The 17,404-nt window shown below is 37.5% G+C and overlaps 1 protein-coding gene across 3 annotated transcripts in view; it reads right to left on the bottom strand.

Annotated features, from left to right (window-relative positions):
• The window catches only part of LOC121330275 (oxysterol-binding protein-related protein 5-like), a 91,285-nt gene that overhangs the window by 61,886 nt on the left and 11,995 nt on the right, over nucleotides 1–17,404 (bottom strand). Inside the window, exon 1 of one of the 3 annotated variants that reach the window (XM_041276653.1) lies at nucleotides 3,507–3,984. The exons of the other annotated variants lie outside the window; for them this stretch is intronic. The gene's annotated coding sequence lies outside the window, so the exon portion shown is untranslated. Of the gene's footprint in view, nucleotides 1–3,506; nucleotides 3,985–17,404 lie in introns of those variants that run through there. 3 annotated transcript variants of the gene reach the window in all.

Below are 17,404 nucleotides of genomic sequence, written 5' to 3'. Positions count from 1 at the left end.
AAGACTGTATGTGTACGTGAGTATGTTAATTATTGTACAATGTATCACAGTAATTAATATCCTGCCAGCATTTTTGTAAACAGCAACACATGTAATGTACAATAAACATTTTACTTGTGTCGTCGTTGTCAATTTCAGACGGCGCTTCAGTCGGCAAGGTGACACAGCCGAGAGAATTTGTTCCTCTGTCATCCCATATGGCGCTGTCAGTGTTGGTTTCTCAGCACACAGTACAGACACTAGTCGCTCAGTAATGAGGTGCAAACAGGTGACTGATTGATCTGTATGAGCGTTTACGAAGGTGATTTAAAAAAACAACATGTTAATCTAAATTTATAACAGTGTTTATTTTTTTACCAAAATAAATCCTAAGCCTATTTTTAGGGACCCCAACTGTTGTGTTGATTCCAACTTAGGCACTTTCCATAAGGACTAGTAAGTTTACACAAGGACTACCACGTTTCAAAAGGTACTAGGTAAAAGATCAGAGATTACAAAAAATCTCTGATCTCTGATTACCAAAAAAAAAAAAAAATGCACCACAATATCTGAAACTGTTTAATGATTGACTGTTACATTGCCCTAGCTTGTCTCGTTCGCTTTGTTTTGGCTGCATTTTCGTCAGGTGAAACTGGAGGAAGCGCTGTGTACCTGTACAATATAAGACTGATTTGGCATTAGAGAAAATGTTTTAAAAATTTTAAAAACCCAGGCTGTGATGGATATTCAGATAAACTGTAACATTGAAGAAATGGGTTTTGTATCAGAAAACTGGCGACGAGTTGGAAATCACTTATGACGGGTAAGTGCATTAATTTGTTACATATATATAATGGGGACTGACTTTATTCTTAATACAAGGGCGGTAAAATGCGACTGACGTGTACCAGGGTGACGGATATCCGAGTGCTGACTGTATAACACTGTCTACAGTAAAGGTAATCAATACCACCTCAGTGGGAACTTCAAAATGTATTCATTTCTATTATTACGATGCCTTCCTTCCACTCTCCATCTTGCTGTGTCCGCTCCTTCTCTCCCCTACCCTTCCACTGGACTGCTCCATCTTTCACCACCTTCCACCACCTCCTCAAGACTCCCGTTTAGACTGCACTTGTAGATCTCTTGATCTACCCCACTACGCACTGGACTTGCCTGACCTGAGCACCACATTACTGGATCCTAGACTAATGCATTCTCCTTGCAATTCTATGTCACTGTAGATATAGCTTGCTGTAACCCTAACTGCACCCTACTTCATATTGTATTTTAGTAGTATTATTTGCACTTACTATAAATTACACTGTATTTAAATATTAGGATTGCATTATAACCCTTTACTGACCTGTAATACCTATATGTCGCCTTGGATAACAGCGACCTACAAATAAATATATCATGAAAACAATACTAGTTTCTAAAGACCAATCAGAAATAGGTGTGCAAGACTTACTGCAGCCTGCCTTCTGAAGTCACTGTAACTTGTTCTGTCAAGAACTGCACATGATGTAAAAGCATTAGTCAGTTTACAAAGACCTCTGACACATTTTGAAGAATGTTTATGGTAATGACCGACCATATATCAGAATACATTTCAAAATAAAGTTTTTAGGCGAATTTCTAAAGCTAGGTCATGTGGTCTAGAAAGTAGTCAAAGTGAGCTGGCCCATGACTCCTGGCAGAATACCCTGACTGACCAGGTCACTGACCTCTTTTTACATGAAATCACTGCAGCCATGGCAATGCAAGACTGTGCAAGTCCTAGGATTCTGATTTCATCCAGTCCCCCTTATAAAGCCTGGCCTTAGGTCAAATAAAGATACATAAGTAACAGTAAGTTAGATTCTTCAGACTTCTAGCAGCACAAAGGTTATTGTATAAAACACAGCGTAATACATAAAGCGAGTTTGATAGGGAACACTGCGTAACACATAAAGCGAGTCTGATACGGCCTGTAAATAAACACGCAACTGCAGCTTATCAGAATGACATATAATAAATATAAACATAAATAAATAAAGGAAAAACCACTGGTAGAATATTTAATATCACCTGTGCTTAAATTTGGCAAATCTTGTTGTTTGTTGAAACATTATGCACCAGGGGTAAAACATTTTTTTTTTTTTTTTTTGGTAAAAAATTACCTGGAGTCTACGAAGCCTACCAACTGTTCCATGATGTGGACTGCCAAGAAGATTCCAGAACTCTTCAAGTGTGTACTGCAAACGGCAGTACTGTACAAACAGCCACTGAGTTTCATAGAACTGTACAGAAAATCAATATTGCAGACATACCAAACGTGTGTTGGCGCCATTTTGTATTATTATTATTATTATTATTATTATTATTAATTTACAGTGAATAAAAACTAGGGTGCAGAATTGAGAAAGTCAATTTAATTCCATGCACGCCGAGTTTATAGACTAACAAAAATATGTGGCACATACAGGTGAGGAGAGAAAAAAGTGACTTCAGAAACACTGTAATAAATTCACCGTTGTTTACGTATGTTAACTCCCACTTGTTTATGGCAACATGTCACCTCCTGTTTGTAAGACAAAAATGAGCCTTTGGTAAAATGCTTCATGCTTAAACGAAACTGTAAATGTGATTCACGTTTCGTTTTTTTTTCAGCCAGCCTATGTGAATAAAACACAGTACAAGTCATATTTTGTATAATTTACTAAATAGTTATATATATGTTTGTCAATTTGTTAAAGAATTACATTCCTACTTGGCGAACTGCGCAAGGCCAGATTTTTTTTTTCCTTGTAGACCAAGGACGCTCATCATAAAACATAAAACAATACCCAAGTCTTTAGCTATAATGGTTTTGTAAACTTACATTTTACTCCACATGTAACTAATTCATTTTACATTAAATGCAGACAGCTGCTGCTAGGAAAGCTTGTATGTGCTGTCAGTCATAGATTCCACCACCCTTAATTATAACGAGTCACTATGCGCCAAGGTGGAGATTTAAAACAAAAAAACAAAAAAAAAATGAAATTTGAGAAGCAACCATCAAATGCTGGTTCCTCGATACTCGAACTACCAGTGTATGACATTTTGACAGTTCACACACCCAGCACATTATGGAACTTTCATACACAGATATACATGTAACTTTGACAGCTGATCTAGACCTATCACATTTTGCAACCTTCAAAAAATACTATAAATAGTAGTAGGATATATTTCAGGCATCTATCAGTTGGTAGACGTAGATCAAATCAAAATACCGTATTACATTTTCACGACACGCGGGATTTGGGTACACGTGGGAAAATAAGTAATGTTACATTATATTACATTATTTTAGTTCTGCTATATAAAAGTGCAGAATGTTTTTTAAATTCTCATTCATTGTGCATTGGTTCACACATTACAATTCCACAATCTGCACGCAACAAAATATAACCCATTTATAAACATTGTATAACACTGAAATGGGATGTTTAAAAACAAAAGTAACTTATCTTTTTTTCAAAAAATCCAAAACCTACCTTTTTTAATGAAGAAAATCAGTTCTTCTCATGAATTGTTTACGGTTCCACAAAACGGTGCAAAAAAACTGCTCAATCCCATCGCATTGCCTTCTCGTATGAGCTAAGAAGATTCCACAGTCAGTATTGCAAAATAAGTCAGAACTTACTGACATACGTCTCCGTCATATTATTAAAAACAAAGGCTTCCTTCTGGATTCACGATATTGCAATTAAAATATGCATCATTGCACATCCTTATAAATATATTCAGATCATCGTTTTTTTTTTTTTTTTTTTTTTTTTAAGTGACCACAGTGAGGACCTCTGCTTAGACTCCGCGCTTTATCAATCTAAAAGCAAAGCATAACAAAACATTAAACAAAACGCCCAAACTATATTGTCTAGCTCGGCGTTTTGAGAAGAATACAGGGACAGTCGGTGAAAGTACTGTACATCTGAAAAGCCATGCTATACTGTTTGGTGAGGTCGAGGCAGGAAATACCACATCGTTTATAGGAGCACACAAGGACAGACGAGAAAGCATTGAAAACCCGGAACGGATTTTCTGGATTTTTGGTTATCGCTGCTGAAAATTCCAGCACAGAGTTAATCGTGTTGGCTTTCAACTGGCCATTTTGGTTCGGTCAGCAGTGCGGGTAAAGCAGATGTATGATGGCTCAAGGGAAAAACGTATTGGTCTTGAAGTATGCACATTAGAAATAAATTCTAAGTCGATGTTTAAAGCTACCGTTTCCTACCTAAATTATCAGTAGGCATATTGCCTGTGCTTGAATATGAGATGTATAACTGTTGCAAGTTTGACTCTCAGAATTACTTTTTGGCAATAGGTTTAAGGAGACTTCCAACGAGACTTGATTTCTGATACAGTAGAATGTACAGATGGCTAAATTATATTTTAGTGTGAAAATGAACATGCGTTTTTTTTTTTCTTTAGATGGTGACTCACTTTTTTTTTGGTTGAAATATTTGACTTGACAGTGTTTTCTTATCTCCTTCTTGAAAAGGAGTTCCAAGTTCAATCACTAAAAACAGATTTCATCATCCCTATGCCAGTGGAATTTTGGCCTAGACTTCTGTGTGTTTTGCAAAGCCAGATTTAAATATGCATCAAACATGGATCTCCTACCCAATGACCATGTGTTCTATCCTATCAATTTGAAATTGTTAATTAAATAGAATTAAGGTGGTACTATATTGCAGCGTTAGTTACGCTTGTCAATCATCCTGTCCACAGGTAATTTAGAGCTGCCACCCTTTCAGACTAGCTGTCACTCACTGTTATTTAACCATCCTGCTGTCAGCACAAATGTACCAGTTGCAATTTTTACATTTTGAAATATAATACAGTTATATTTCTTATACAGTTATATTTCTGTCTGTACAATGCACATTTTTCAAATACAGGTGCAGTGTTATGGATTACATTTCTCTTTCTTGGTACCTAAACATTTCCTTGGCTAAACATATATATGTAAATATGGTCTCATTGCGTATAGACCATTGGATTGAACTTGACCTACAGCAGGAAGCAGACTTTCAATCGATGCTTTTTACATTTGAAAAATGCTATAAAATGATAAACAGAATCTAGCATTACCATGCTGTATACAATATGCATATACAGTAGGGATCTGTAATGGATACTGTAATATTCTAATATGGTATTGGCAAAAAGAGATATAAATATTTATTAAAACCAAACTGTAAATGCTCCCATAGATTTTTTTTTTTCAGATATCCTTTATTATACTGTAGTCTACAATCACACAGAGTAGGACCATCATTCAGTGTATTCCTATTCTAGCTGTCATTGTTGCAAATCAGTTATCTCCTTTTAGACAGCCTGTCACCACCCCAGTGGCTCTCAAATGCTAATACGGCATTTCAGCTTCCCTTACGCCCCACTGTCTGCCAGAGTTGTGCCCAGATGTCTATGTTTTCTGCAAGGTCAGTTTAATCTCTGGATGCTGGTGTGATTTTTTTCAGTATCTGTAGTCCATCCATGTTCATAGCGGATACATTTTATGCATTTGCATGGCTTGAACACTTTAAAAAATATCAACACATTGTCAATCGGATATCATACAACAGATGCATATTGGCGGGATCTCCAGTTTTAGGGATACTATCCTTTAGGAATGTTGTTCCTGCGTTTACGGACAGAGTTACTAATCCTGACCCCAGGTATTTTAGGCTCAAGCTAGTAGATTCACTTTAACCCTATCAGGCTTGTTATATTTAAGCACTCGTGTGTTTAATTCTATCTCACTTCTCCCCAGCCACTGTTCCCATGGCAACTGGCAGCACAGGGGCCATAGAATTGACCTTCCTCCCTCCCAGATTGGCAGTCAGCCCCATGTGAATCACACCCAATGACTGACCTCATGGCCACTCAGTACTAAGTAATTACAAAGCTATTTTGAATGGCTAGGTGTATTTAATAAGAACCAGCGCAGTATTTTATTATCTACTGTATCTCCAATATATTACTCATGAGAGTTCATGTAAAATATTGAGGGACTGACAGCTTCTTATTTCTAAAGCTTAGGAAAGATTATTGTATGTAGGAAGAAAGATTAAACTTGAGACATACAAAGAAGACCGTCAGTTAAATCCAGTATATAATGGGGTTTGCATTATGTAGCACACACTTATATGCCTTTATATGATGATATAAAAAAATGATGACAGCTCATCCACTAATTAACTATCACTGTTGCCTATGAAATGATCTTCAATGGCAACAGTGGAATGAACCATTGTTAGAAAGGTATTTCAGTGGCAACAATTTTAGATTTTACCATACAAATGGTATCACCGTTGTTAATCCATTGCTGTACCATGAACCAAAAACCACTGAACTTTCATCTGTCACTTAGGAAGGGCACTACCCCCTGGCAGTTGACCGCAGAACTTTCAGATTGAACATCTAGCTTTAAAAAAAAGTGAAATGCTAGGAAAGAAACATTGAAAAGGTAAATATATCTATGAATTATTTTTGGTCGAGCTGAAAAAAATGAAATCAAGTTATAACATTCCAAAAGGGACTCCTTTTCTGAGTATACATTCGAAGAAGACAACATGTTTTTTGTACATATATTTTGGTAAATAGAACTTTAAAGTCCCGTCAGAACTTGAAGAACTCTCAACGGTGCTAAGATAAGGTAGGACCTTGAGGTTGTGCCAGGACTGAAACAGTTAAAATAACAGTAAAACCCTGAATAAATAGTTACAAACATCATGGATCGTCTCAGCCAATCAGATTCTAAATAGAGCTGCCATTATTCCACAGGTACAGTGCCCTCTAAAAGCAAATGGGATTTTGGAATCTTACCTAAATTTCAAGGAGCCTAAAGTGATCCACTCCATAATAACCTAAAACACATAAAAAAAGAATCTGTTGGGTTTATAATAGTAATGATAACCTTCACATAGGCCATAAAATATGGAATAATTAAGCTGTAGTACCTGGTTACCAAGGGAATATTTACACTCAGCCTGCATTAGCATACACCCAGTGATGACCAGGCCCGATTATTTATTCAGGTAATGCTTTAGATGTCTGTGCAGTTTTTGAAAGGACAGATTTTGTGAGATCAGATTAAAGGAGGGTTTAGTAAAGTGTAGTTTGAATTGAAGTGTGGCACATATGTGTTTAATTCAGCTATGCTTTGAGGAGCTCAAATGACCTTGAGCATTTATAACTGAGGATAATTGGCCTTGTCTTTCGTTATGTGCTCGCACAGCTGCCTTGGACATAAATGCTTCATTATTTGTTTCAATTGTGTTAATGCTGGTATTAAAATGCTGGTAGCCATTGATGTTTTTCGAACATGCCTACAATGTAATATTCTGGAGAGCAATCCTCAACCTGGGTCACAGATTAACAGGAGCTGCCCTGAAACGCAGGTCAGCCTATTCTCACGAAGGATTGAATGTCATCCCTTCTCAATGTCTTGTCAAGATCGGGCTGCGCAAGTGGAGATCATTGGCAATCCATTCCTCTTGTGTAACTGTAGTCAATATACAAAATGATATATTGTAAGCACCATGCATTCACTCAAATTAATTCTAAAACAAAGTAAATAAAAAAAGATAATGTGATTGCCATCATACAAAAGATGTGTTATCACAAGTTCAGAACTGAGCTTCATCACTAGGTTATTCCTCTGAATGTATTTGAATGTTAAAAGAACCAATACCTTGCCACACAACTGCTTTATTTGTTGGCAATAGCTATGCTTTGACTTTTTCCACAAAACGTATCCAGGGATACATTTCAAAACGGTTCCTATTCATTCTTTTTACTGCACTGCTTTGTCATTAGCTCCAGTTTTTCCGACCTTGTAAGATCATCAAGCGAAGATCATAAACTTATTTTATAGGAAATATCGGGCTTGTATACATAGTAACACTTCCAAATGGGCATTAGGCCACCATAGGCCTGATTAAATTGTTCTGATGGGATACCATTCATCATTGATTTACTGACTCCATATTGTTATCCCTTTCTAGACCAAAACAGAATCATTTGTGTAGCCTTCGATATGGAGGCACCTGCCAACTGAGCATCTGGTATTAGCCACCCATCAAAGTTATTTTTGTTAGATCTGCTGCTCATTGTGTTGAACCTGGCTTGAAAAAGAGATGCAGATTTTATATATTACAATCAGGGATTACTTATTTGCAAACAAAAGGGACAGTCCATTAACAAAATAAAAGTGTGATTTTAATATTATTATATAATAAGCCCCAATCTTTGCATGCAGTGGAAGATGGTGACAATAATGCACAATAGACAACTACAGATCTTCATTTGGAATGGCCATATGGAACCTTTGGGTGAGACAGATTTAAAGGGTAGGTGGCACTTTTTTACACAAAGTGTTGCGAGTATATGGAATGGGTTACTTAACCACATTGTTGCTGTTGTGATTGGGATCCTTTAAAAGCTGACTAGATTGGGGTATCAGTCAGTTACTATGCAAACATCTAAGCTCACGGTTCATAGATGAACATCTTACCAGTCAACTTTTTTTCAAAGAAAGTATAGAAGAGCTCTGTGTTACACAACACTTATAAGTACTCGTAACAAAAAAAGTCATCTGATTCATTTCCTGCCTTATATAAAAGCATCAATGTTATTTTCCAACGGAGTGACTCACCTCATTTCCAAACGCAGAGCCACTTAAAAATAGTATTGATATTCTTCTTTATACTAGGCTAACTAGTATTCAATAGGGTCAACTAGTATTCAAAGCGTCATTTCAATACCTTCCAGCCAATGGTACTTCTTTAATAGAAAATAAATATAAATAACTTACCCTTGTCACATTATAAGAACTTTTAGAGGGTGAGGAACATGTGGCGGAGCATGGGGACAATGTAATTGAAAGTTTTTTTTCTCTATTCATTGTTACTGCTCCTCTCGTTGTGATTCATGCTGCCTTGTCGGGACAGCTGTCACCAGAGCACACTGCCATACTGTAACCCAGCAAGGGTTTGCAGCAAATTAGAGCCAAGCACTTAAACAAAATAAATGGTCCACATGATCCGCAGGGGCCTTCTACTGAGAAGTATTAACTGCTTCAATCTATTTAACTATCCCTATCCTGCCTGGCGCTGTGAGGGCTCAGCTTCTACTCAAACTGCTGACGTTTCAATAGGTGTATAGCACTGCCAGTACGTGCTGCTGGCTGAGCCAGTTGCATCTCATGTATTAAGGTACAATAATGTCTTGTTATCATCTACACCGTGAAACCAGTGTGTGATATTGTTTCAAGTATCTACAATCTCATCTGCACCCGGATGCAGTTAAAATATCACCAAGATGTACTCATTATTTTGCATAATTGCTGTTTATAGATTCCTTTACCTGACATGAACATATCCATCCACACCACAAAACCACAGTTTGGCTCAATTGACTCCTGCTTGAGCGAGGCCTAGGACTAAATGACAGGGATTGTTCAGGTCTTCATGGTTTTATGGAATTTTGATGGTAGAAGTAAGTTACCTTTTCTCCACTAGTAACAATTACAAACATTTTATCCAAACTATTTTCTATGAGAATTCTATCAGAATCCACTGCCCCACCTGGTCCCCAGCATCCCAGTATTCTGCTTTTATCCTGCTTTTTATTTCAGGCTGCTCTTTGGACTGCTCCCCTACAGACTCTTGAGTTTCCTAGCAACCAATGTTTGTTGGTATCTTTCCAGTTAGGGTATGGGGGTGTACATACATTAGCACACAACCAGCAATGGCAATACAATAAAAGAGAGAGAGAGAGAGAGAGAGAGAGAGAGAGAGAGAGAGAGAGAGAGAGAGAGAGAGAGAGAGCTGCATTATTATAAATAATAATAAAACAGTATAGCTCATTTTAATGTGACATAATTTCCATCTCATGCAAACTAATAGAAGCCAACTGAAGTACGACTGGGAGTGAAAGCACCAGCTGTAATATCTATTTTATTTGGATCTGTATATCAAATGGAAAAAGATATTTGAGCAGCTGACATTTACAGAAAGCTTTTCCGACTGACCCGTTTGGTAATAAAACCATGTTATGTTTCCCTGCATGTTGCATCTTATTTACCAGGATCAAAGTTCAGTTTTAAACAGTGCTTAAGCAGGGCATACGCAATGGAGCTCTATGTAAGAGCTGACTCGCCTCAGTTTTCTGGAAAAGTTTAATCACTGTGTGATTTAAACTCCATACTGGTTGTGCAATGTTCATTTAGAGCAGGACTGTCCAGTGGGTGGCTTGGAGTCATGTGGCTTGTTCCGCTTCACGATAAGGCTCTTTTGACTTAGAGGTGAAGGCTGGACCACCTATACTTTACAGTAAGGTCATAATGCAAAAAACACATGCTGTTGTGTATGTGTGTGTATAAAAATGAATTTTTTATTTTTTTTTGGTTCTGATGACTGTGGCAAAGTGGTTGACAGTCTGCAGGTGCAGGTGATCAACGAACAGACGAACAATTATAGTCCAGGTGTAAAGTTTGTTTAATGATGTTTTTATGTCCAGTGCCTGACGGCAAAACAAACAGTGAACATTAAATGATGTTAATACAGCAGTGTGTATTACTTAATTTGTAATCCCTGGGTTTGCCCCAAAATAATAGTCCCATTTTTATTATACACCCACACAAAACACAAAACACATACACAAGTCTGTTTAGTGTGTGAGTTAGTGCTAGTGGTGTGTGGCAAAGTGGTGAGTGATTACAGATGCGTGCAGTGCAGAACGAATACAAAAAACAGACAGACAATGATCTCCAGGTGCAAAGGCGTTTATTGAAATTAATTAGCAATGTCCAGAGCCTTACAGCCAACACCTGTAAATAATAAATGTTAGAAAGTGATACAGCGGCGTGTATCACTTTGTTTGTAATCCTCGAGTTTCACGCGCCACCAAAAGTCCTGTTCTTTTTTACCGACATGTAACACAAAACCCAGACACAGGTACTTCAGTGAGTGAATTAGTGCTCGTGGTGTAAAGACAGTTCTCCGTGAAACAAAGGGAAGTGCTGGTGTCTGGGTTTGATGCTGGCCTTTGGCTACAGCTCTGGATCATGTTAATAGTCTAAATAACAAACAGTTTTTACTAGACAAACAAAACAAACACAACAGTCATGTTTTTCGTAACACAGGGTCTCCTTATAGGTTGTTTCTAACCATTTACAAAGGAAAAGATTACTTACACTATGCCCCCAATTTATTCCCTCGCCCGTGACCCCTAGGTTAACGAGCGCATCCGCTTCTCCAATCCTCAGAAGCCACGTCGTCTCCCGTCCGAGTCATTGAGCTTGGGTGCCATAACTCAGCCCCCTTCCTAAATGACCGACTTCCACCTACCCTAAGGAATAAATTGTCATGCCATTTAGTTAAGGGTACTCCGTTCCTTTTACATAGTGCCTTCACAGGTCGGGAGGGAGATCAAACACCAAGAATCATTCAATCTCTGTCACATGGTGCCAATACAATTATTAGTGATACAGTGCAGTGTTGTTCCAGGTTTGTGCTGACCTCTGGCGACAGCTCCGGAACATGTTAACTGTTTAGTGATAGCAAGCAACAAATAGGCAGAACAAACAACACTCACGATACGAATACACAGTCCTTCCAGGTCACTTTTCATAAACCAAAACGAAGGAACAGATTACGTCGCTTCGACCCCTATATATACCATCACTCATGACCCCTTGCAAACGATTGCAGCCACTCCTCCAATCCGCGGCTGCCATATAATTTCCCTTCCGGGTCGATGAGTTAGTGTACCGAACTTTTAACCCTCGGAACGAAGTGTCAGGCGAAGTAGTCCAGGGTACTCTGTTCCTGTTACTTAGCGCCCTCACAGGTCGGGGGGAGATTTACCACCAAGAATCATTGTCTTTCTGTCACAATGACTTTTTAAGGAACTCCCTGATCATTGCTATGGCTCTTTCACAAAACCTCTCATTTAGAAAGAACATTTTGTTTTTCTTATCTTTTGCACCTTTTACATTTTATTTAAGTGCATATATAATTTAAAGGAATGCTAACCAAGATTTTTAAATGTATTTTCTTATCTCTTATTAGAACTACCAGTATTATCAGTGTTCCCTCAATTGTCCAGCTGTGATCTATAGCAAATTTAACATAATGGAACAGTTTATCTATAGAATTATCTTTGGAATATTTCTAAATATTATCAACACAATAAAAAGGGGACCAAGTAAAATGTTTATAAAGACAATACATTGAATTAAAAGCATTCGATCAGCACACTACAATGCATATGTGATTTAAGTACTTTTAATATACACTTTTAATGTATATGTCTTCAAAAAAAATGAAACTTTGAAATAGACTTCATGTTGAATTCATTGTATCTTGAAAATAAGCAAAAAAACAAACAAAAGAGCTTTAAAACTGCAGAAATGTGACAATGATAATGCTATTAAGAGGAAAATAGACTGCATTTTAAAGCCATCACTTATTTCAAGTATTAAAGCACACGATTCTTACTATTGTTATGAACTCTTGTTTTAAATCTACCTGTTTTTAACTAGAGCAAGGAAAGTGTTGTACGTATTTACACAGTTCAGTTGCTGGTGAATGTAGTTTAAAAATAAACGGTTCATGTATGCGGTACGGCCAGGTTCCAACACTGCAGGCATTGCAGTGCCACCTAGTGCTAACCTGGTGCCACTGCGAATGTACAGCACAGTGTATGTACAGTACATTCCTGTCAACTAAAACGTGTTTTTTGCCAGAGACTTGGTCGCGTGATGTTCACCTAACAGAGTCCAAGTTATTTTAAGGAATGTAACACGTTGTTTTAAAAAAAGTTTTACATTCAGGCAAAAACAGATTATAACAGACTTGTACTTGCAATGTCCAATGATAGTGTCGAAATCTGTGATGGTAGGAAAACAACACCTTGTAATAGAGATAGCTGTATAATTGTGTAAAATAATGCAAAACTACCTTTCAGTTAAAAAGAATATTCAGCTAGCAAGTATTCAGCCATCTGATATACAAGAAAACTAGTCAGGTATAGGAATTATCAATCTAAGCAATTTGCGGGTGGAGTGTACAGAAAAAAACAAACAAACAAAAAAAAAACATATTGTACATCAGTGCATGGATTACGTATTAATTGATTGAGTTCATTCTTTATAAACTTTTTAAACTTTCTTTAAGTCCACAGTTCTTTGAATTGCTACACTGTGAATAACGTTTGTTTGGGGGCTACTAAAAAATGTAATGCAGTGCCTGGCCCCAGGGAAGGTGCATTAACATTTTTCTTCCCGGATATTAAGGTTGGATCCGCCACCATATACTTAATTTTAATATATGTTGGAAACTGAGGAAGCTACTTTATTGTTTCCTTTATTTGAAAAAGGCAAAGCATTTGTCTACTTGAAAACGTATTTCCAATCTAAGGTAATGAGCAGCGGTAGAGGTAATCTACTGTGCTGCTTCTTTTATTGTCATGTATTATACTTGAGCTAGGTGAGCCTGTCTCTCTGGTTCAACTACAGTAGTTCACACTTCGTGCTGAAATGCTTCAGTGATCAATGGCCTAGCTCAAGTGTAATTATTTTAAGGGAATCACCCCTTTGGGATAGTCTGGTTTAAAGGCCATAGGGGTCTGTGCAATTAATTTAAACAGCAGTGGATCAAAATATCAGATTTACGCAAGGCCCTTTAAGTGCCCAGGTATGAAAATGTGATGAGAGGTAGCCACGGAACACTTAAATCTAATATATACCAAAAGCTCCTATAATAGACATGAGCAATTGTAATAAAACTGCATGTCATTAACTGCAATGAGCAACAGCTACCCTGCATCTTTCCAGCTCCCCTGTCTTGTGGTATTGGCCTCACATTTCTCTCGTACAACATCAGTAATCCATGCAGATTTAAATACCTATGAAATGAACACTTATGATCAGCCCTCTAACAAGTCTCTCAGATCTGCTGTCGTGCTGTACCTTCGTGACTGAAAGTGACTTGCAACAGGGAGATGCAGCTTGTATATATACTGTCCATAACTATCAAACACTTAATAGTGCTGACTGAGGGAATACTAAAAGAAACTAAAAATCCATGACAAATGTTTCGACTAGACGTCTTTCCTCAATGTCTTTTGAAGCCTGGAACAAAATAATTTAGCCATATGAGGGAAAGCTGGTTTGCACAATATCAGTATCCATTGAAGCATTCTAGAGTAAAATGCTGTTAAACACTCTGGAACAGTTCCATCAACATACGGCTTGATTTAATTCAGTACACCTGAACTTTCCAGACAGTATACATGTATTGCAGGTCAGCCACCTATATAAACTATACATTTGCATTTGTAAAATGCTAGGGGTAGCCTACCTGTTGTGGAACAAATAGAAGATAATTGGCCCCCAAATTAGCCTCCCTGTTGAATTAAACATTTTAATTTCACATCTTTCTTGCAGACCTGGAATATAATACTACACAGAGGTCTTTATTACAGTATTGCTTAACTCCAGGCATCAACTTTTATATAAAGTTCAATGCCAAACAATGAAGCTTCAGTTTATATAGTGCGCTTTGTGAGAAAGCAACCCAAGGTGGGTTATAATAACAATACAAAAAAGCAATTGGCACTGATTAGCAACAGATGGCCAAACCAATGAAAAGATAACACTACCTCTGGACTGTTGGCTTGATTTAATTCAGTATACCCCATTATTACATGCAGTATGGGGACCCAGGCTTCTATGCAGTTTTCAAGACTTTTCATTCTTTTCATTAACAACAATAAATTCTCTTCGCTACGTAATTTAAAAGATAAATACAATATTGATGCCACTGAAACCAGCACATATGTACAGGCTAAAAAGGCTTTAACACATGTACAGTACTTGATTCTGGTAATAATAATCTTACACCCACTAATATTGAATTATTTCTATTTAACTCTCTTAATCAAAATACATTTGTAACTAAACTTTATGACATAATTGGAGACTCCCATAATATTAAATTCATCACAATGAATAATAAGCTAGATATTAAAAATAAATAAATAAATAAATAAAATCTCGGATGAGAACTGGCATAGAGTTTGGAGTAAAATAAAATGTTCTTCTCCTAATGCAAAGTTAAGGTAACTTCTGTTTGAATTATTACATCAAGTATATTATAATTCTAAAAGAATGGATACCTGTGGCTTGAGTGATTTAAGCAAATCCTAATACATGTGATATGGAATTGCTCCAAATTAAAATCTTATTGGGAAAACTTGAAAAAACAAAAAACAAAATCTGCTTGCAAAGTCACTAATACTCGACACATTGAGGAGTGTCTTTTATGTCTTTTTTGAATGGAATGAGTCTCAATTGCAGTGCCTACTTGTTATATTATAAGACAATAAGCCTTCACAGGACAGTAAAAGTGAAACAAGAACAAGTGGAAGATACCTGTCCTTGAGGAAGTGAGTCCTGAAATTTGGTTGTTGTTTTTGTTTTTTGCTTTTCATCTTTTTATGTTGTTTGCAGTTATTTTGTGGTTATGTAAGGGATAATATATTCGGACCCATACACAATTCTATTTGTAATTCCCTTTGGGAGTTATAGTGACAATGATCTACTCTACCACTTGGGCTGTTGTTATTTTCAGCAGAATTATGTTGCCAAATTAAGAATAGAAAACAAATGTTTTCTAATGGATTTTACCATCTGTTGAAATGACATACCCTGTGATGATATACAAATTTACAAAGAAATTACTAAAATCCCAACTTCCCAGCAAAAATGCATGCATCACAGCAATGCACAAAACAAGTAGATAACACTTGCTAAATGAGAAACAAATGAGATGCTCCCCAATTCAATCACACCCTGCTGAAGCTAATGCAGTAGGCTGATTTCTGGGAATGCGATCCTGCTGTATTTAGCATTACATTCATCACATTTTCTATGCCCTTTTTAAAACATGTGTGAAAAACAATTTTGCATCTAACCCATTATACTGCACACAGAAAACATTGTCAGCGAATATTCCGCATTATGCAAATGTACCTGTTTCACTGTGTGGAGTTGTGTGTCACTATGAGACAGAGATTAAGCTGTGCTTGTGGATTGAGGCAGTGCATTTTCCTGCAGTATGTTACCTCCATCATTCATTGCTGATGTTGGAACTACAGACCTGTAAGCTGAAAGAAAAAATACAACAGCTTCAAACTTTAAAGCATTGTTGATCTGCTACATGTGTATTGTGTGTAGCTGAGCATGGTTGAATGTCAACATCCTTCCCCTCACTGCTCTACAAGTGAATGCACTTCAGTCCTGACCTGAACATCTCCTGCCATCCATTTGGTCCTGGGCCTGCAAGGTGGTTTAGTGATGTGACCACTGTCCTCTGACCCCAAGACCAAGCTTACTGCCTCTTTACACTCAGAAGTGAGCTACTGGCCCTAGAGGACAAGGGCTGGCTTTACAGGGGTCCTCCTCGAGCTCACTGGGTGCCTAGCCAGTAGGGTCCACTGTAGATCCCGATCCTGCAGTAGCACCAGAGCCAAAGTGACATCCTCCATACAAAACCCCAGCAAAGATTGGCAACATGGCACAGCCAGGATGCAAACCTACACTCCCCTGACTGTTTGACTTGCCCAACACACCATGCAGCCGTGCCTTTAAGAGGTGGGCCACTAATCTCATCTGTGAGCTGGGCCTGATTCAAACCCAGAGGTGAAAGACTTGAGAAGCACATGAAAGGCTAATTCTCATAAATATAATTGAGAACGGAGGGTTCTGAATTCAGTTTTGCAGAACTAACCAACAAAAAGGATTTTAATTATTAAACACCTAAGCACTAGGGAACCTTTAGTTTACAGAATGCATCTCCTTCTGCCCCTGCTTTTTAACCATTATATACCACAGCGGATCAACTCAATTACTTGTGCAAGCCATTTAATCTGCTCGGCTGCAATGCTGAACACTTGAGTAAATAAATGTAGCTCTTGTCTCAGCCACTTAACATCAATCAGGGACATGCTTCATTACCTCAGCCTCCCAGATCTGGAAATAGCATAAACTAGGTCATACCATCATTTTTGCTTTCACTGTTGGACTCATGAAAGGCTTTGATTACCATAGTTTTCATTGTATCGATTTCCAGCGTTTTTAACTTTAGAACGTGTTATGTGTGTAACAGGCTTTTGATGTTTCTTTATCAATGTTTACTGTGGCACAGCATAGAAATAGCAGAGCAATGAGTCGTGTAGCAGGTAAGCATAGTGAAGCACAGAGATATGGTAATGCAGGAAAAGTGCACAGCATAAGCACAGGGGGACAAAATTATAAAATGTGGAGTTTAGCAATTGTTATAAAAGTAAGCATCAGAACTTGATCCACAGTTGTTTATTT

The sequence above is a fragment of the Polyodon spathula genome, chromosome 17, assembly GCF_017654505.1.
Source record: "Polyodon spathula isolate WHYD16114869_AA chromosome 17, ASM1765450v1, whole genome shotgun sequence".
In the NCBI taxonomy this organism is placed as follows: domain Eukaryota; kingdom Metazoa; phylum Chordata; class Actinopteri; order Acipenseriformes; family Polyodontidae; genus Polyodon; species Polyodon spathula.
The sequence above is the reverse complement of the archived record's forward strand: the minus strand, read 5'-3'. Positions and strand labels throughout refer to the sequence as shown.